Source organism: Drosophila innubila, assembly GCF_004354385.1.
Source record: "Drosophila innubila isolate TH190305 chromosome 2L unlocalized genomic scaffold, UK_Dinn_1.0 5_B_2L, whole genome shotgun sequence".
Lineage (NCBI taxonomy): Eukaryota > Metazoa > Arthropoda > Insecta > Diptera > Drosophilidae > Drosophila > Drosophila innubila.
Window position 1 is genome coordinate 108,311 of NW_022995373.1, and position 22,475 is coordinate 130,785.

The 22,475-nt window shown below is 41.2% G+C and overlaps 1 long non-coding RNA gene across 1 annotated transcript; it reads right to left on the bottom strand.

Moving 5' to 3' along the window:
- Positions 1–654: 654 nt before the first annotated feature.
- On the bottom strand, positions 655–19,299 carry LOC117782565. The gene is made up of 3 exons (XR_004617294.1): positions 19,286–19,299; positions 3,071–3,073; positions 655–778 (listed from the first exon to the last, which is right to left on the bottom strand). It is a non-coding gene; the product is annotated as an uncharacterized LOC117782565 (long non-coding RNA).
- Between the last annotated feature and the right edge of the window lie 3,176 nt (positions 19,300–22,475).

The window sequence follows — 22,475 nt, forward strand, 5'->3', positions numbered from 1 at the left end:
TAATTCGCGAAATCCAATGCCTTTAAATATAAATATATTTTAGAAGTACTATTTAAATGCGCTTATGTTATTTTTGCTAAGATCTATCATCACATTGTGCGCTATAACTAATTAATGGTGACGATTCTCACAATACTTTCGATCGCAGCCCTAACGCATAAGTTGTCTCTTACCTTCTGTAACATTTAATGGCAGCAGATCTTTGCCACAAATGCCAATTGTTTTTTTTTGCCAAATTTGATAAAATCTGTTTTGGTATTTGTTTTTTGCATAGTTTTGCATAGTTCTTTGCTCTGGTGGCTGCACCATAGAGCATTTATGCCGTATAAAAGGCGCCAGTTCCGTTTTTCGCCAAATACGAAAAAACCATTAAGCACTTTGAAAAGCAAACGAAGTCGATATGCTCTCCATCCTTCTCAATGACACAAAATGTTTCCCAAACACTACTTTTCGCGTTTTCAGGTTTTAAAAGCCTAAATCGAGCGTCTTTTTTTAATTGAATCTTGAATTCTTAGCTTTTCCATTTTTGCAAGTGTGGTGCTGCGGCGCTTCGTTTACATTAAAGTTATCGAAGTGTGATTGGTTATCGACCGATCACAAACTAAAATACTGTGTCACCATTTTTTTTTTGGGATTTTTTAGTAATTTTTTTGCCAATTTAAATAAAAAAAAAAGTTTGTGTTTTTTCGTGTCGATGTTGCTCTGAACGAACACGCACGCCCATGGACAAAATTCAAATTTTCAACACGCGGGCGCCCATCGTGTCACGATGTGACACCTTTGCTTGCACCTGGCGTCGTCACGGTGAGCCGCCTATCAAGATGAACGCCAAGGTACGTTATTTCTTTGGCTTGTGGGAGTTTCGTATTAGACAGTGTTAACGGAGGACATGTTTGCATGTTGAGAGTAAATGTGATGTGTTTGCACTTTTGTTTATTTGTTTTAATACGCCAGTCGGCTAGCCATTTCTCTACTACCGCCAAATGTTCAGCTAGACGTGCTGTTGCTTGAATGGGGCATCTGTTCGGTTAACTTGCTAAATAGTTCCATGCTTTTCTCGAAAGCCAAATTGATGTATTTGGATTGTACTGTGTGTTCTCAGATGAGGAATTATGCTCGTCAAGAGGCATTTTTCAAAAAGCTTAGACAAGCACGGTAGTTGACTGATTGATCTATAAGATGATGGTATTGTATGATCTTTTTCAGGTTTGGGAAACATTATAATGACCGATTTCGTCCATTTTTTTGGGAAGTAGCCGAGTGTTGTAATCGCGTTGAAAAGTTTACAGATGAGGGAAACAGAACAGATTGGAAGTTCAATGATCATTTTTTGAGTTACTAGATCGCAGCCTGGAGCTTTCTATGGTTTCATCTGTTCTTTTATGACTTTTACAATTAAATTTCAGTTCAGTTGATAATAAAAACGAATTTGTTGCGGGATTTGGTTGGAATACATTACGTAGGTGAGCAGCAAATGTGTTAGCTCTGTCTTTTTCGCTACGGGCCCAGCAGCCTGAGGAGTTTCTTATAGGCGTTCCCGTTACGATCGGCGCACTTAGAGTAGGGTGAGCCCTCCACAAAGGATGCTTGGTACTGGTGGGTGATAATTTCTCTATGTAGCGGCGTTGGGCATCTGCTTCGTCTTGCTTGAGAGCTTTGATGAGCCTGCGTGAAGCATCTTTAAAGCGTTGTTTTGTAGATGGCGACCGGTGAGACTGCCATTCACGTCGCGATCGTCGCTTTTCCAGAACAAGTTGTTCTATTTGAAGATTAGTTTTGCGTTGATTGGTCTGCATATGCGCGTGTTGTGAAGTAGAGATTTGAGCTGCTGCAACAAGTACAGATTCTAGTAAATCAGCAGAGCAGTCGATGTCCGCTTCGATGTTGAACTGCGGGGCAATATCGAGGTGAGAGCTAACGTATTTCTTGTACTCGAGCCAGTTGGTTCTGTTTGTTGTAAGTCTATTAGAATAAACCACATATTCTGGGGATTGTAGTAGATATAATAGCACGGGGGAGTGGTCGGATGAAAGATCTGAAAGTGCTACGGCGCTTATCAGATTGCGTGGGATGTTTTTTGTCACAGCAAAATCTAATAAATCTGGTTGTTTGTTAGGGTCTGATGGCCAGTATGTAGGACTACCCGGGGAAACATAGTTGAGTTTGTTGCTTGGTCTTATGATTGCGTTGTAAAACTGCCTTCCTTTTGTGGTCACAAGGCGAGAGCCCCAGTGCGGGTGTTTCACATTTTAGTCTCCTGCTGCTATAAATCGCTGTGTTAGTGAATTGTAGAATTGCATGAATTGGTCTTCAGAGATTGTAAAGCGGGAAGGACAGTATACAGCGGCAATAGTTAGATTGCTGATGTCCGATTGTACAATTATGGATGTGGCTTGTAGATAGTTTGCCGCAAGCCTTTTGTGGAATTCGTGTTTGATGCGTCTTCTTATTAGAATACCGGTTCCACCATGTGCTTTTCCATCCGGATGATCTGTGCCGTAGAATATGAAGCCGCGTATTTGAAAGTTATATTTGTCAGTAAGGTGCGTCTCAGAAAGCAGCATTATATCAATGTGATTGTCGTAAAGGAATTGGGTAAGCTAAAGTTTATGACGTGAAACACCGCTGGCGTTCCACAGAGATATTCGTAGAGGCGCCATTGATTATTTGGATTGTTGAGATGCAAGCATCTGTATCAAGGTGCTTTGATTTTGCATAGTTGATCTCATAAACGACATGAGCTCCATCATACTTTGCTGTAGGGTGAAAATCATCGCTTCAATAGAGCTTTGTGACTGCTGCATGGGTTGCTGAGCGTTATCCATACTCGAATCTTCTTGGATTACACTTGGGGGCGCTGCTGAGGGAGTTGATTTTTGAAGACCAGATTTTAAAGCGTTAGCGAAAGACATGCCGTTGAGAGTTTTTGCTGGACCAAATGAGGACCTAGCTGCTTTGGCGAAAAAGACGTCGGGCGTAGTTTGGGATGCTATAACTGCACCTGGCAGGTGCTGAAGGCGCGCTGTTGGTACTCGTCGGATGCGGTTTTTTAGTTCCTTGTAGACTGGACAGCCTCTGTAGTAAGCTGTGTGGTTTCCACCGCAGTTTCCGCACTTTTTTGTACTAGGGTCATTCTTGTTGACCTGGGATTAATTAGGGCCATGGGAGTCTCCACAAGCTACACATACTGAACACAGCGTGCAGTACGGCCCGGTATGCCCATATGCCTGTCCGTTTAAGCATTGGACTGGACCTTTGTAGATCGGGTGCACTTCATTTTTCTTTGGGGCTTTACTATCTGGCTCCAGCTCAACTTTGAAGACAGGTTGCGGTATTTTGCTTTTGTTTAAAATATTTGTGACTCTCTTAGCGAGAAAGCCCTTATCTTTTAACGCACTTGTGACCTCGGAAGGGGTTATATCCGGTTCAATACCTTACCACCTGCAGGCCCTTGCTGCTTTTTAGTTGGGAAGTGTAGAAGTTTTTCTTAGCTTCATTTAGATACTTTGAGATTTTACAGAAATGCTCTTCGTCTTTTGATTGAAGCTTGATTTCGTGAATATTCCCTTTAATTAAAGGAACGACATGAAAATTGGTGTTTCCAACGAGATCAGCAATCTTGTTCACCAATGCGTTGGATATCTTATCCCGAATGTATATTGGTGGGGGCTTTAGTTTCTTTGGTCTATTTCCAGCTTCGGTAGGCTGGTCGTTGACAGTATCAGCCAGCGGTGCAAACCTATTGTTGGTGTTAACTGAGTCCCCAGCAGTTTGGTTTGAGTCACTGCGTTTAGTTTTTGTTATATTTCCCCGTATCTTTTGTGGGCTAAGTTTTCGCTTTATTTGAATGTAGCGATCCATTCCGGTGTGCCTAGCCGGACCCGCTGCTTTTGACACTGTGCTTGCAATCGAAGCAGTAGTTGAAAGAACTTGCGCTTGGTCAGCAGAAGTTGGTACGACGACTGTTGACACAGTTAACGTTGTTGTTGCCGTAGCGTTAGCTGCAGCGACTTGTGAGGGCAAGTTTGGTGGTGATAGTGGATTCCTCGGTGAGGGGGTCGGCAATGGAGAGGCACACTCTTCGCTCCAGGTTTTTGGAGTTGTAGTTGGTAAATTCGGAGAGCAAGAACGCGCTCTCACATCTTCTACGGCTAACAAGTCTTGCTTTGATTTTTCGGATGTTTGTGGTGTTATGTCGGAGACATAGCTAAAGTAAGCGTTATTTTTGGCCAAAGAGAGTCGCCGCTCGTCTTACTCCCGCTGACGTTAGGCACGGGTATCGTAATGACTCATCGAAGTTAACACTTGCTTTAAATTCTATTTGATTTGCTTATAGTTTTTATATTAGTTTAATTACACTTTCAAAACTAAATTGATGATCGTGCGCATCGCACTAGGGTGCTCTTGGCCTAATTTTAGATTTTTACCGCACTTGGGTACTTTTTAATTTTGATTAATTCGGAGCACTTTAAAGAAACACGTCTGCACGGTCCGAAGGCTTGGACAAACGGTAAAACCGTTATATTTTTCTGAAGCGTGCACGACTTTCACTTAATTCAGTTTCGATACTTAAATTTGGTGATACATTTTTAGCTTCAGTCAGTAGTGACAGCCGGGAATCTTTTAAGCTACGTAAATCTACTAGGAGTTAATCCTCGCTACGGGTTTCAAGTTCCATTGATAATTTTGAAATTTGAAGAATTTTATTTGTAATGTCAAGGCATTGCAGAAGCTTGTACCAAATTTGACTAAGTGCAAATCTATATATAAAAAATTCTTTGTCCAGTACACTCATTCACTCATCCATATATCATCGTACAGGCCAAACGGCTCAAGATACAAGTTTGAAATTTTGGGACAACAAAGTTATTACAATTTCATCGGGAGATAAGGCTGCGTTTTGCCAAATTCGACCTGTAAGTCCGTCAAAATAGAGTTCAAAGTTCACATGTATTTTCAGTTTACATGTAGTAGAGTTTGGTTAAGCGCAGTATTCAGTGGCAAAATAGTGCAGAGGATGGTCTGTTAGACTCACGCGCAAGGCATTACGGGTTCAAGACCTGCCGGCTCAGCCCAGGCAAATATTACTTGTTTTTTTTTAATTTATTGTTATTCGTATGTTTTAAAATCAAAACTAATATTTTGCTACACTTTGCATTTTTATTGATGTTTGCAGCGGGCTTAGGTAGTGAAGAGGATGGTGTCGTAGACTCTCGGACATATTTATATGATCATATTAAGCTTTAAGGCCTGGTTACACTTAGAGCGAAACGACCGCGAAGTCAGAAACTCCATGAAAACAAAAACGGTGAACAAATTTTACGATTTGCAGTTGGATATTTGGTTCACACTTCTCGCTACGTAACGCTACGTATCAGCATAACGTTTTGCTAACTATAACATGGCACTGTTAAAGCCACTCTTCTCAATTACGTATTGGAAAAAGATTTCAAACCATCAGTCAACAATGATAAAATATGAGCGCGCCAATTACAATTACAACAATGTAAAAATATGAGCGCGCCAATTAAGAGCACAACAAGAAAGCGTTCTTTTGATGATTTTGGAAAAGTGGATAAGGTGCAGCTTATAAATGCCGATAAACTGAAGAACGCAGATATGAATAAAAAAATAAAATAAAAGTTTCTTTAATGATAATATTAATTAAATAAAATTTAATATGTGCAATAAGCATGCATAACTATGAAATTACATAAATAGAAATAACAAACATAATTAATTTAACGCTTTCCTGCATTTTATTTGGTTAAATAAGTTTTTTTCATTTTGTTTTGTTTATGAACAGCTGATTTGGTTTAACAGGGCTTAATATAAGCGCACCGTCGATGAAATACGGATATCAATAACAAAAATACCAAAGCTCTGTACATAACATAACTGCTGATTTTCAGCGGGGAAAAAGGGCAAACGTAACGATTTCAGTTCACTTCGAGTGTAACATAGTTTAGTATGAAAAACTGTTCTGATTTTTAAGTTATCTCAACCAAACGCCCAATCTGGCAGCGTGAATATAATTATTATTTTCTCTTTCAAGAAATGTTATATTATATAAATTTGTTGCTACCTTTTACATTCAGCAGGAAATTTTCAACAACTAAAAATTTTAAATTCTTCTCAAATAACTGATAACTGATAATAATTGCTTGGTACTAAAGGTGAAAAACGTAGTAGTCTGTATTTATATTTTTTGTATAAGATGGTATCATGTCATTTAGCAGGTACTGATTACTGATCCATCAGAAGTAAAGAAAAAAAAAGCCTGCCGAATAAACCCTATGTTGAAAACACGACCCTTTGCTGTTAAACGACAAAAACTGCAGTTGAAATGCCTTCACTTGCAATTTTTATACTATTATACGTTTATTCTATTCTTGCATACAAACATGTTTTTATGATCAGATTTGAGAATCAATAGTTTTGTATGGTGCCAGTGTTACAGAATATTTTATAGATAAAAATTGAAAGTCAGAAATACCAGGTTGTCCTAATTAACAAGTGTTCCAATTATTGAAGTAGAACAGTAATTTATATTCGCGTAAAAGAAGTTTATTCAAGAAAAATATAAAAAGTGCTCCTCTTTATCACGTTTAAATTTCGCGAGCGAAACCAGTAAAGTTCTTCAAAATTCCCGCAACACGTTTTTGCTTCCCTGTTCGTTTCCATGGCATGTACACCACACAAATTTAGAGTGTGTGCACTGCATGATACATAATATGCTCGTGGTTCTCTTTTAAAATTAATGCTTGAACTCCAGAATATTTTCCAGCCATGTTTGGACAATTGTCGTACCCTTGACCTCCGCATAACTCAAACTCAATTTTGCAATCTTCAAGCACTTGTTTGATTTTTAATGCAATTTCACATCCTTTTCTCTTGTCAAAATCCATTCAGAATCAGTTTTCAAAACGTATCGAAGTACAAAGGCCAGTTGTTCGGTGTGGGAGACGTAATATCTTGCATTTCTAACATCTTCCAGTAATGAAGAAAGAATGTTGTTGCCACACAATTAGAAAAATTCATTCTAAGTCTACCACGATAAGTAATGTGTTTTCATTCGGTTTAATGATTTATCGCCTTCTGCAACCTTTTCTAGATGTTGCTTCATATCAGGCGAATACTTGGCGATCAGTTGTAGAGTTGAAGAAAGCAACCCAGATTGTCCACTTTCCTCAGAATTATTTTTCTTGATGTCCCCGAAAAGTAAGTGCTTTTCGAGCTCCTTCCATTTGTTGTATAAGTCTTTGTGGATAATATTTATACTATGCTCATCTACTTTTTGTTATAGTTGTCTCCATGGATCCGTCATTCATTTCTAATGACATAGTCGAGATTTCGAATCTTCGCTGAAGAAACAGCATGAAAAACAATATAAAGCTTTTCCACAGTCGCTAAAAACCAACTAATCGCATTTGATGCTTTCGCTATTAGGTAGTTCCTTTTGAAAAAAAGTAACTGAAAAAGGTCTGTCGGTGGAATCCCTAGGAAGTTCTGTGAATTTCCAGCTGGTCCATTCGACGCTATCAGGACTCTTCTCATCTAAACGACTTTTCATGACCCAATAAGGATCATTTTTAATATGCACTTCTGGCAACTTTAAATATGTAACGGACAATGAAAGCGGTTCTGAGATGCCAATTTCTTGGACAGTATCCTCGTCCGACATTTCCTTTATGTTATTTGACTCTTCCTGTTCCGTGGAATCATTGTGCAGTGTGTTTTTGGATACACCGTCCTTTTTTTGGGGATTCAAGAGTAGCTTTAGGCTTACTCAAAAACCGCGTCGAGAGTTCTTCGCCCTGATTGATTACGAAGTTCTTTGTCTCGCTTCAATTTTCTTTTATCTACTTCTGATAAAATTTTCGCTCCATCTGTTTTTATTTAAAAGTTGTAAATTCTGGATACAAATTTTTATGTGTTATACATAGTATGCCTTGCATTACATACCGTACGTACTTTTTGTAATGGAAGGCTCACAATATATCTTAAAGTGGTTAGTGAGTTCACTTAACAAAAATTAACCATGCTCTATGACTTTCAATCGGTTTCCACTATATATTTATTTATTTGTACACATAAGCCTTGATAAAAATATCGCTTCTATTTTAGTTTAAACGGTCAAAATTTGCAGGGTGACTGCTGGAGCACATCAGCGCATTAAATTTTATATTTTATGTTTTTTCGCATTTTAATAATTACTACTTCGCAGTCTAGTGTAAGTTGCGTTTAGGGCGAAACGAGAGCATCATAAAGCTGTCGCTGGTCGCTCTGAGAGCGAATTTGCCTCGCTTCGCCACCTTGAATATGGAAATCAGTTGTCGAATATCAATTATACGTTCAGAACGAATCGCTGTCATTTTTTTTCGTTTTCGCTGTCAATTTAATCGCCACCAAAATCTTTCGTTTGATTAATTAAATATATATTAAATAAACTCATTTAATTTTTCATGCTCCCGAGTGGACAAGTTTAAGTTTGGTTTTTTTTGTCGTTCGAAAGTGCAAAAGCAATTAAAGTGCAAATCAAGTGCATCAATTGTGTGGCTCGTGACGCAATAAATGAAAGTTAATTAAACTTATTAAAATCGCGCCGGTCGTGCAAACAACAATTACCCTGCCGCTTATTGGATATCGTTTTGGCCTCTCGCTTTGGACATATTCCTTGTTGGTTACTGCAATCTTCGTTGGAAATGCCAAGGAAAGTAGCGTCGGAAGTACAACGTCCGCGCCAGCAGGTACTGTGTTAAAAATTAAAAGCTTAACAACCACAAAGTGCGTTGGTTGTGCTAACATAAAACCGCTTTGGAGATTTGTATTGTTTAATTTGATAACAATTAATGTGCGGTTTAGTGCTTCTGAGCGATTGTTAAATTAATAAGCATAAATTAATTGCTCTGTCAATTTCATTTCGCTCAGTCGTTCGTTTCCCTCTCCCTTCTCTTGCCTACACTTGCAATCGCAGCTGTTTACAACCAAGCGTGTGCATTAAGCACACACACAGCTTCTCGTCCTCATCCCGAAGCCAGGAAAAACCTATTCGACCCATCCTCTTATCGTCCACTGTGCATGCTGGACACCATTGTGAAAATATTTGAGAGACTTATATGTAGTCGCTTAGAGGCCGAGCTCAACAGAGTGTATGGCATCTCGGACCAATATGTTACGGACATAGCCAGGCGTGCCATCCAAGGCACTAGATGGGCAGGAGGATTCAAGCAATACTGTATAGTCTGCACACTCGACGTCAAAAACGTCTTTAATTCGGCGGATTGGACTCGCACAATTGAAGCTCTCATAGCGCGACACATCCCAGGATAACTCGTTCAGCTGATAGCTAACTACTTTCAGGATCGAGTTCTCCTCTATGATACGGATGAAGGTCAGTGCCAGGCAAGGATTGGTGGAGGAGTCCCCCACGGATCAGTCCTTAAGCCGACACTCTGGAACGTCATGTATGACGGAGCTCTACGGCTTAGTCTGTCAGATGGCAACTCAATTGTTGGCTTTGCTGATGACATCGAGGTGGTGACAACTGGCAAGGTACTCGACCAAGTCGCATTAAGCAGCAGTGATGTTATTGATGAGATAATAATCTGGCTGTCTCGGAATGGACTGGACCTAGCAGCCTACAATTCAGAAGCAGTACTGATCAGCAGCAGGAAAGCCGTGGAGAGCACAGTGGTGAGGGTTGGGTCAGACTTTATTTACACCAAACCAGCCATCAAGCACCTGGGCGTTATGTTGGACCACAGACTGTGTTTCAAGCAACACCTTGAGTACGTCAGCCACAAAGCCGTGAGTGCTGCAGCGGATATTAGCCGAATGATGGCTATGCCAGGGGACCAAGGGAGCGAAGCAGAAAACTCGTCGCCGGCGTAGTGACTTCCACCATTTTATACGAAGTTTCGATTTGGGCACCAGCCATGACCGTACTGTCATACAGCAGAGGATGCAAATCTGACAGACGCTGCGCACTTCGAGTACCCACATGTTTTCGAACAGTGTCGGAAACCGCCTCATTGGCTGGCCGGTATGATCCCGCTAACATTCTTGGCAGTCGAAAGGCAAAGTGGCAACGCGACAAACCGCCAGCTAAGAGAATCCACAATATGTCAATGGCAGAGAGAGTGGGACAACGCACTCAAGGGTAGATGGACCCACAGACTCATCAGGGATACAACATCCTGGCTATTCCGTCGTCATTGGCAGATCTACTTCTACCTGACGCAGATGTTGACGGGACACGGCTGCATAAAAGCTTATTTATATAGCTTTAAGCACAATGAGGACCCCTTATGTGAGCATTGTGGGCACAGTGTAGTCGAAGACGTGGAACACTTCATATTTAGCTGCCCACTCTTCGCTGAAGCACGTGCTCAAGCAACGCTAGGCATGCTTCAACTGACGCCGGATAACCTGGTCTCGCACATGATCGCGGACGAAGCAGTATGGAAAAATACTTCCAACCTGGTTGCCCATATCTTGAAGGAATTACGACGAAGGGAGAGACTCCGAAACGTCTTAGATGTCTAGGCGGCGATTGCCGGCATCCAGTCCGCGAAGTAGTGCTCTTCGGCAGTCCGGCGGACCGGATTCTACAAAACTGTCATTTAATTTCTGTCATCTACACTGTTTTTATTGATTATAAATTCAATAAAAAAAAAAGACGCCAAGCTAGCTGCAGCCCGCTTCTTTTCGTTTTCGTTCTATGCTTAGCGGCAGTTGTGCAGTTATTGTCGTGTGCAATTTTGTTGACGCGCTTTGGTCAAAGAGACGCTCGCTTCCCTACATTGGTCAGGCATATAATTTTTTTTATGTCGTTTGTCAAGTGACAGTGTTCGCTTTGTTTTTCGTTTTTTTTCTTAAATTTTAATTTCAAGCGAATGCTATCAATATTAACTTTGATTATAAGTGAATATATTACACAAGCCAACAGCCCAAACGAACGAAACCCACTTTTTTGGATAGATTTGGGGCCAACGACGAAAAACATTTTTTTTCTATGGCAGAGTTTTTTTTAGAGGTGCGCCCACTTTTGTCATCATTACTTGTGAATGCCAAAACCGATTTTCAAAAGCTTTACTTTTCCTAAAAGCTAATGAATATATCTATATTTAATTTATAAAAAGTCTTAGATTTAAACCAGTAGTTTTAGAGTTATAAAATTTGAATTAAGAAATTTATTATTTTTTGCTTAGCTTTTTCAGTTTTTTTTTAACGGACCTAAGATTAAGCTCGTCCCAGCCAAGGACATCTTGCTACCCAATGCTACCCCGTTCCTATTGTTGATCAATGAGGAATGTCTGGCGCAGCTGGCGGCCAAAGGCAACAGATAGTGGTATGGCGTACGGAAAGCCAAGAGTAAGGTTTTCCGTAACGAACCGCCAGACAACATTCTGGAGGAGGTCGACGACGCCAGTGTGCTGTTGGGCGACCTGCTGCTGGCCGAAAAGTCGGATGTCAATACCGGTACCGACAACACCACCGATCCAACAGAATGATGCCAAAAATCGTGCAGATAAACCTGAGGCGTAGCAGGGTCGCTTCAGACAATCTGTTGGTCCTTCTCCGCGAGGAGGAGATTGGCAACAACAGGCTACGAAACCTTCTACCTAAACACCGAAGGTAGGCCGAGGGCTTGTTTACTATTAAGATCAATTTTTAACTTTTATTCCCCAGTCTGAGCAACGAAGATCTGGCAGTTATCAGAATCGAGCTGAGCCAGGGCAAAGCGCTGCACATTGCCTCGTCATACTTGGCGCATGATGAACCGGCCCCACCAGCATCAGTGGAACAGCTCTTCGAGCACGCGGAGAAGAACCGAACAGACTTACTGGTAGGCTGCGACGAAAACTGTAGGCACACAGTATGGGCAGCTCCGCGAACAATGATCGAGGTGAGTGCCTCTTTGATTACATTATCAACAGGAACATTACTATCTGCGTCTGAATACCTCCTGACCTGGACTTAAGTGCAACTCACGTGCGCGCTCATTGTAGCGCAGGCTGCTTCGCTCATATGCTGCATGGAGTTGCTTCTGAATCTTCTCCTGGATAAATTGTTGCCTATATGCCCTGCCTAAACTCGCAAATTCGTGCTCGCAAAGTGATTTTAATTTGCGCCCCAATGCGTACTGTGTGCCGTTCAACATCAAATGTTGGCCAAACAAAGCGAAGAGCGGTGTCACTCCTGTAGCCGAGTGGACACTATTGCGCAACGCTACCTCGATCTCAGGAAGGTACATGTTCCACTCCCGATGGTCAGACCCAAGAAACTCCCTAATCGCCGCCAATACCGATCGGTTTACGCACTCTACTGCGTTGCTTTGTGGTGAGTACACTGCGGTTCTCAGGTGGTTGATTCCATAAGCTTGGATCATCTTCTCGAAGGCTTTGCCAGTAAACTGACGACCATTGTCCGAGTGGATCACTTCAGGAACTCCTAACTCCTAACTAAATGGAACACCTCCGTTACAAAAAACTCCACCACGCAGCTCGCGGTCGCATCACGCATGGCCTTCAAGAACGAAATCTTAGTGAAATGGTCCACCACAATAAAGATCCACGCGTGACCTCGCTTCGATCTCGGATATTTCCCTAAGAAATCGATGTAAAGCTTCTCGAAAGGCCTTTCTGTGACGACGCTATCCTATCCCAACTTGCATCCTACAATTTACCGCTTTTGGTTCCTTACATGGAGCGCAGCTTTGAATAAAGTCAGCCACTTGGACTGCCATCTTTGGCCAGAAGTACTGCCTCCGTAGGGCATGCATCGTTTTGTTAACTCCACCATGTGCCGCTGTATGCTCTTCGTGTGCTCTGCTCACTAACTCATAAGTGAGAGACGCAGGCACCCACAACTTCCATGTCCCTACATCGAGCTCTTCCTCTAGCTTACTGAACACTCCGCGCTTGAACCCCCCTCTACACTTAAATCTGGTAAGCATTCCTTGTTTTCATGAACCTCCCGAACTAATTCCCTATACTCATCAGATTCGAACTCGTTCGTCTTGAACCCTAATGCTGCGCTCGGGTAGAATTCTGCTTCTTCCAAATCTGCGACCTCAGCACTGAAGCTTCGCGAGAGCGTGTCCGTTACGATGTTATCGACACTCTTGCGATACTCGATCTCGAAGTCCATGCGCTGAAGCTGCAACGACCATCGACCTAGCCTACCACTCAGGTCTTTCAGAGACATCAGCCACTTCAGGCTGGCGTGATCTGTGATGACCGTAAATGGCGTAAGCTCAATGTATGGCCGGAACTTCTGGATCGCCAGAATCGCAGCGAGACACTCTTTCTCGGTAACCGAGTAATTGACCTGATGTTTGTCAAGCCTCGCCGAGAAGTACGCGATGGGTCTCTCATGCTCAGACTCGTCTAGCTGGAAGAGAACGGCCCCCACACCGGCATGTGACGCGTCACACTGGACATAAAATCGCTTCTTAAAATCAGCGTGCACTAAAACCGGAGCCGTCGTCATAGCTCTTTTCAATTCTTGAACCGACTTAACAGCTTCCTCGCTCAGGACAAATTTCTGGCCACTTCTGGACTTCAGAGCATCCGTGGTACTGCTAAGGAAGCGAAGTTCCTGATGAATCGCCTGTACCACCCAGTGGTACCTAGGAACGCACGAACTTCGCGCACTGATCGAGGCACTGGAATCTGCTCTATGGCCGTTACCCTAGCTGGATCTGTGCGTAGTGTACCCCCGCCTATGATGAATCCCAGGTATTTCAGCGACTTAAAGCAGAACTGCGACTTTTTCAACCCTATCGTCAAATTTGCGGCTTTCAGGCACTCGGCGACTCGATTCAGATATTCAATATGTGTCTCAAAAACTGGAGCTATGATCAAAAGGTCGTCGAGATACACGAACACGTTTGATCGTAGCTCGGTCGGGATCACCTTATCCATAAGACGACATAGCCGCTGTGCCGCATTGCACAACCCGAAAGGCATCATGACGAACTGGTAAAGCGGTCGCCCAGGCACTGTTAACGCCGAACACGCCTTGCTGTCTTCATCCAGCTCGATCTGCCAAAAGGCGAATTTTAGATCGACGCTAGAGATAAAGTAAGTCTGATCCACTCGCGACAGTATCCCCTCAATGCTAGGCAATGGATAGGCGTCCTTGATCGTCAAGATGTTGAGCTTTCGGGCATCGAGACAGAAGCGATTCTTATCCGGCCTTTGCACCACATTGGTACGGTACCCCACGGACTGTTGCTCTCCTCGATGACACCGATTGCTAACATCTTATCGACGTCATCCCAGACCACTTTCTGCATTGCTGGCGACAGTGGATAGTGACGGTCTTTAACAGGCTGAGCGTGCGTCTTCCCAAGTCCGACCTTCTCAAATGCCAATAGCTTTGCCTTTACTTCCTCTAGTGCCATTTTCTGACTTTCGTCAAGGTCCCAAGCCTCTGGCATGCTCTTCCCCGCATCGTCGTCTGCATAATGAGCTATTTGATCGGCCATTCCCTGCCTATCATCTATAGCTTCCACGACTGGCTCCTCGTGCCCCACCACTTCTGGTGCTATCCGAAAGATCCGCCAAAAATCGACCCCAGGTAAGCTGTCTGCTCCAAGTACGGACACAAGTACATAACTTCTTCCCTAATCTCGCCCTTGTACTCTACAGGAACCACCATTCGACCACTAATTGAGCGTCTTCCCCAGAAGCGGTCCGCACTATCGACGTGTATTCTCCCGCTTTCATCGCGCCCTTCCGCCCGTTTCCCGCGCATTCTGGACATTGCGGACAAAATGTGTCGGGTCTGCCACACCAATAGCAAAAAATCTTCCGCTCCTTGGCCATACAGTTGCAAAAATCGTGGTCTGGTTGCCCGCAGTTCCAGCATTCCGTTCTACGCGGTTCTCGTGACACCACTCGAGCCTCTTCAACCTCGAGTTCCGGCAATGTCGACTGTTCAAACGATACGTCGATCTCATTCGCCGACATTCCACCCCTCGGTACCCCGCATCAAACGCTGGCTTCGGATTGCGCCTATCGTACATCTTCTGTACCTCACTACATTCGTCCCGTAGTTGATCTGGAGAATACACTCCTAAGGCGTATATGTACCGAGCCAGATCGTCCCGTAAGCCCTTCTTGATGATCTTGATCAAGCGCGCTTCTGGCAACGGTTCCCGCAATCTAGAAGCTAGCTTCTGCATTGCGTGGATGAAGTCGTCCGCGCTCTCGCCACGCTTTTGCTCTCGCTGCATTAGGTCGTGCTCGGTCTGGTTGCCTCTAAAACTGGCAACTAACGCTCGTTTTAGTTGCTCCCATTCGTCGAATTGGTGCTGGCGAACATGAATCCAATACCAATCGCGAGCCCTACCCTTTAACAAGAGATGGAAGCAGCGGAGCACTTCACGTCAGGGGCATCTGGATTGGTGCTGCCTGCCTGCCCTGCATCCTCATCGAAGGCTAGCAACTGCTCTTCTATTGCCTCTGCGTCAAAGACCGGTAATTGTGGCCGAACGAGGTCATTTATCGCCTTCATGATGCCCACGAAACCCTCACGCATCTCCTCACGGATTGCCTGGTAGATCCCCTCTCCTTGGGCCTTCAAGTAAGACATGTGCGCTAGCGCTTACATTGCGTTTATGGCCGATGCATCAACAGAGGATACTACAGGCTTCTCGCTGCCCTTTGATGCCTTTGCAGATTCTTTCGGTGGTGGTGTCCTCGTCACCGTCCCATAACCTGTCTGTTCGGTCTCCCAAGAGATCTCCCGCTCTTGCGTGGCTTGTCGGGTATCATACCCGTGCCCCTTTTTACCGCCTTCAGCCATTTCTATTGAAAACCCAACAAAAACAAAACAAAAACTTACGGAATTTATCGGCCTGTCACCTATCGCAACAACAACAATACCAGAAAACGAGCAAAAAAAAATTAATAATAAATATATAGAGGTAAGGCAATAAATAAATATAATAATAATAAATAAATATTTGGGTTAATATGACAAATAAATATATAAGTGGCAAAAATCAATCAATAATTCTTAAACAATTAATAATAAATAAATAAATACCTAAATATATATGTGTACCGTAAATATTGCACTATAAATAATTCAATAAATACTAACTAATAAATAAATACTGATCACTGCTTAAATATTAAATAACGAATAAATAAATAATTATTGCCCCATAAATTAATATAAATATCGGTTAATAAATTTATATTAATACCGATAGATAAATAAATAAATAGTAACCAATAAATACTTAAATAAATAATTAATAAACATTTAACAATAAATAAATAAATACTACGCATTAATTGAATAAATACTGTGCAGCAAAAAAAAGCACTAATAATTTTTATTTCCAATTCCTTAATATTTATTTATAATATGTATGCCTATCATTAAATTTTTTTAAAATTTATTTTATGTTTTAATAAATATTTGTCTATTTTCGTGGCTAAGTGTTTGTGTTTGATTTCTAATTATTTCATTAATTTCTAATTATTTTGCATTTCCTCTTCGTGTATTTCATCTCCCTTTTCTTTTAATTTTATTATTATTTTAAAGTTACTTTTATTATTTTTTTTATTTTTATTTATAAACAGGGATTCCTAATATTCCTACAGAGCTCTGGGGGGAAAATATTAAGGATCCTGAGGAAAAAATATAAATATATATGAGGGAATATGTATAATAACTAAATTAGGGACGGATGGCAAAAACAAAGAAAGATCAACAACAAAAAAACGAGAGAAATAAAAAAATGAACGAAAAAAAAATAAACAAATAAATTTTAAAATAAATAAACAAAAGCAAAAAATTTAACGGATTTGAATAATTTTTATGTTTGAAATTAAATGAATGAATTTTTTAATCAAAAATATTGGATAATAGATTAGATAATAAATAAATAAATAATAAAATAAATAGTTATAAATTAATTAAACAATAATAAATAAATGACTTTACGTTAACAAAGAAGAAAACAAAATATGAACAAAAATAACAAATGAAATAAATAACAAACTAAATAAATAATAAATTAAATAGCTAAAAGCCAACCCAGTCCGGGACAAGGGGAGGAACCAAACGGTACAGCTCACCAAAAAATTCAGCTGAGCGCAGCCAGAATGTGTGGACGTCGCTGCCTCGCTGCTGAACGCTGCCAAAACGCACTTTGCCGTCAGCTGTTTTGTTTAAATGTGGTTTTGTCTTTGGCGCGACGCACGATGTATTGTTTTAATTATTTTAATGATTGTTGATTGTTTACTTGTCGTTAATTGTGCCGATATTAAGGTGAACAATTGTGGGATCGGGTTATTGTTGTATTGTTGCCAAATAGATAAATATATAATTTTGTTGTGTGAGTGTGTGCATGAATGACCCATATTCGGGTCCATCGGTGCAGTTTGCACAGTAAGCCGCTCACGCATACACTTATAAGACCTCTCTCTCTCTCTCTCTCTCTGGCTCTTATACTTGCTCTCACCGACAAACGCAACCCCATGATGAAATAACATAAGGTGGTCCCGTCGGCATTAGACATCCACTTATTGTATGCTTGCAATAAGTGCGAGTGAAACGAACGTAGTAAACTGAGTGTCGTATTGAGTGTGAGTGAGGCGGCAATGTGATTGTTGATTAACCCTTAGCATGTCCGTAGGGTTTGAATATGCCATTTATAATAAAAAGACGAGACATTTTTTTAAAGTTTGATTTTTAATTACCAATTAGGCGCTGCTTTTGGTTCTTAATACAAATTTTTTTGATTAAGTACTTAACTCAAAAATATATTTTTATTTTAAAATAAAAAGAAATTACAAATTTATCCAGCTCTACATTTTGTGCTGCGATTACTAATTTTTCTTTTAAATTTTTTGTTATTTTAAAATTTTCTTTGGCACAAATTTGCGATTTCCCCAAGGCTGCACCCCAGGCTTTGTTCCCACAATTTTCTTTTCATATTACACTTCGGTACATGAACAAGACTCACTTCCGTCACAACTTTGCAGCAAAATTTGCAATATTTCATATTAATATGTGCACGCTTGAGGGTTAATGAACAAACAAAAAATTCGTCCGCACACAACCTTTATCTTCAACAAGCAAACGTGGATACTTCGTAAAACTTCGGCTCGCGACGGGACCACCTTATGTTATTTCATCAGGGTTGGAACCCTGTGTTGTGCTCGCAACCTTCGGTCACACTTGGCCGTGCTGGAAAGATTTTAGCTATCGAAATATCGATAAAGAAAATATATCCGTTTATTAATTTGCCCAGACCCAGATGCAATAATAATACCAATTGTTTATAATGCTTTAGCTGCAGCTTTACACAATAACAGTTCCTTTTTTATCTATGTCTTTTTAAGCTATTTTTGTACATTAGCTTCAATTCTCACAGCCCTTTCCTAGCCGTCATACCCATCTGGGACATCTTTGGTACTTTTTCTGCATTAAATATATAGTTATTAAATTATCCATTCTTGAAATGCAAGAAACTTTCAACATTCTCCAAATTAAAATCAACACAACTTGTAAGCAAACATCAAGTGGCCAAATAATGTTATCGAAATGCACGGTCTCACATATTATTGAAATGAAATCAAATCGAAATCAGCCTCAGACCTGATTTCGTGAAATCTCTTAGGGCTACCACACTTTTCGTCATATTTTTTTATTTGGCCTGGCAGCCCTACCCATTTTGTATGGAACAGCTGTGAACAGCTAATCGGCAAAATCAAATCTGGAATGAAACCAAATCCGAATCTGTTTCAGGAATCCCACCTGTATATTGTTCAGGGAATCAAACCGAAACAAATATAGGTTCAAGTTTCTGTACGTAACGAAACACCTATTTCGGTAAAAGGCTCTTTTTCGTACAAATTCCTTTCGGTTCCGGTATCACTATAGCTACGTACCGGTTAAATTAAAAAAAAAATTTAATGTTTTAACAAAAATAAATTAACAGATTTGAGCACAGGTACGTACTATGTAAACGTATTTTATAGACGGAAACCTTCCTTATATTTTAAGGTATTTAAAAAATAATGTAAAAACCACCTTCCGTGCAGACGTTGTTCTTTAAAGCGCTTCGAATTTATCAAAATTAAATAGTACCTAAGTGCGGTAGAGATCTAAAATAAGGCCGAGAGCCCCCTAGTGCGATTCGCACGATCGTTAAATTAGATTTGGAAATATAATTATACTATTATATAAACTAAAACAAATCAAATAGAATTTAAATTGTCCATGTGTTAACTACGATGAGTCACTACGATACCCGTGCCCAACTACAGCGCGAGAAAGACGAGCGGCGACTGTCTTTGGCCAAAAATAACTCTTACCTTAGCTATTTCTCCGACGCAACACCACAAACAACCGAAAAATCAAAGCAAAACCTTTAGCCGTTGAAGATGGGAGAGCGCGCTCTTGCTCTCCGAATTAACCAACAACAGCTGCAAAAACCTTCATTGCCGGTCGTCTACTCTCGGAAACCTCTATCACCACCAAATTTGCCCTCACAAGTTGCTGCAGCTGACGCTACGGCAACAACAACTTTAACTGTGCCAACAGTCGTCGTACCATCTTCTGCTGACCAAGCATAAACTCTTTCATTTACTGCTTCGATCGCAAACGCAGCGTCAAAACCAGCGGGTCCGGCCAGGCAGACCGAAATGGATCGCTTCGATCAATTAAAGCGAAAACTTTGCCCACAAAAAATACTGGCAAATAAAATATAAATCAAACCAAACTGCTGGGAATCCAGTAAGCAACACCAATATGTTTGCGCCGCTAGGTGATACCGTCAACGACCAGCCTACCGAAGTTGGACATGGACCAAAGAAAAAATAAAAGTGAAGCCCCCACCTATATACATTCGGGAGAAGATATCCAACGCATTGGTGAACAAGAATGTTGATATCATTGGAAACAACAATTCCATGTCCGAAATGAAGCTCCAAAAAAAAGACAAGAAGCATTTCCGCAAAATCTCCAAGTATCTAAATGAAGCTAAGAAAAACTTCTACACTTACCAACTAAAAAGCAGCAAGGGCCTGCAGGTGGTACTTAAAGGTCTTGAACCGGATGAAACCCCTTCCTAAGTCTCAAGTGAGTTAAAAGATAATGGCTTTCTCGCTAAGAGAGTCAGAAATATTTTAAACAAAAGCAAAATACCGCAACCTCTCTTCAAAGTTAAGCTGGAGCCAGATAGTAAAGCCCCAAAGAAAAATGAAGTGCACCCGATCTACAAACTACAGCTCCTGCTGCATCGCCGTATCACTGTTTAGGAACCACACAAACGGAATGGTCCAGTCCAATGCTCAAACTGCCAGGAATATGGGCATACCAGGAAGTACTGCACGCTACGTTCGGTATGTGTAGCTTGTGGAGACTCCCATGGCCCTGATTCCTGCCAAGTCAACAAGAATGACTCTATTACAAAAAAGTGCGGAAGCTGCGGTGGAAATCACACAGCTTACTACAGAGGCTGTCCAGTCTACAAGGAACTAAAATACCGCATACGACGAGTACCAACAGCGTGCCTTCAGCACCTGCCAGGTGCAGTTATAGCATCCCAAACTACACCCGACGTCTTTTTCGCCAAAGCAGCTAGGTCCTCATTTGGTCCAGCAAAAACTATCAACGGCATGTCTTTCGCTAATGCTTTAAAATCTGGCCTTCAAAAACCAACTCCCTCAGCAGCGCCCCCAAGTGTAATCCAAGAAGATTCGAGTATGGATAACGCTCAGCAACCCATGCAGCAGTCACAAAGCTCTATTGAAGCGATGATTTTCACCCTACAGCAAAGTATGATGGAGCTCATGTCGTTTATGAGATCAACTATGCAAAATCAAAGCACCTTGATACAGATGCTTGCATCTCAACAATCCAAATAATCAATGGCGCCTCTACGAATATCTCTGTGGAACGCCAGCGGTGTTTCACGTCATAAACTTTAGCTTACCCAATTCCTTTACGACAATCACATTGATATAATGCTGCTTTCTGAGACGCACCTTACTGACAAAAATAACTTTCAAATACGCGGCTTCATATTCTACGGCACAGATCATCCGGATGGAAAAGCACATGGTGGAACCGGTATTCTAATAAGAAGACGCATCAAACACGAATTCCACAAAAGGCTTGCGGCAAACTATCTACAAGCCACATCCATAATTGTACAATCGGACATCAGCAATCTAACTATTGCCGCTGTATACTGTCCTTCCCGCTTTACAATCTCTGAAGACCAATTCATGCAATTCTACAATTCACTAACACAGCGATTTATAGCAGCAGGAGACTAAAATGTGAAACACCCGCACTGGGGCTCTCGCCTTGTGACCACAAAAGGAAGGCAGTTTTACAACGCAATCATAAGACCAAGCAACAAACTCAACTATGTTTTCCCGGGTAGTCCTACATACTGGCCATCAGACCCTAACAAACAACCAGATTTATTAGATTTTGCTGTAACAAAAAATATCCCACGCAATCTGATAAGCGCCGTAGCACTTTCAGATCTTTCATCCGACCACTCCCCCGTGCTATTAAATCGACTACAATCCCCGGAATATGTGGTATATTCTCATAGACTTACAACAAACAGAACCAACTGGCTCAAGTACAAGAAATACGTTAGCTCCCACCTCGATATTGCCCAGCAGTTCAACATCGAAGCGGACATCGACTGCTCTGCTGATTTACTAGAATCTGTACTTGTTGCAGCAGCTCAAATCTCTACTTCACAACACGCGCAGGTGCAGACCAATCAACGCAAAACTAATCTTCAAATAGAACAACTTGTTCTGGAAAAGCGATGATCGCGACGTGAATGGCAGTCTCACCGGTCACCATCTACAAAACAACGCTTTAAAGATGCTTCACGCAGGCTCATCAAAGCTCTAAAGCGAGTAGAAGCAGACGCCCAACGCCGCTACATAGAGAATTTATCACCAACCAGTACCAAGTATCTTTTGTATAGGTCTCAACCAACGCCAAGTGCGCCGATCGAAACGGTGAAGCCTATTTTTGTATTTCTTTATTTTAAGATCTTTATTCATATAGATCAATTCATACAATGCACATTGGGCCGGATTGACAAAGTCAAAAATTTAATTGAAGCAAATCTACATTTTTATTCAACATATATATACTAGATTCCCTCTGTAGAAAGCATCAATAAATATTTTTGCTAAAAGTGCAACCCTGGCATTTTTTATCAAGCTCCAAAGTCAGCCGATTAAACAGCTGACTTTTGTGACAAAACTGGCGGGAAACTTTTGTCGACTTTGTGTGCACGATAAGCAAATTGGTTATTATTAAAAATGGATTTTGAAGACCGAGGTATGTAAATTGAGTTGAATGAAAAGATTTTGTGTCAAAATTTGTTATATGTGATAATATGTGTATTGTTTTGTGTTGTCCAATAAGAAAAAATCTAACCAAAGTGTTCGTCTTCTGTA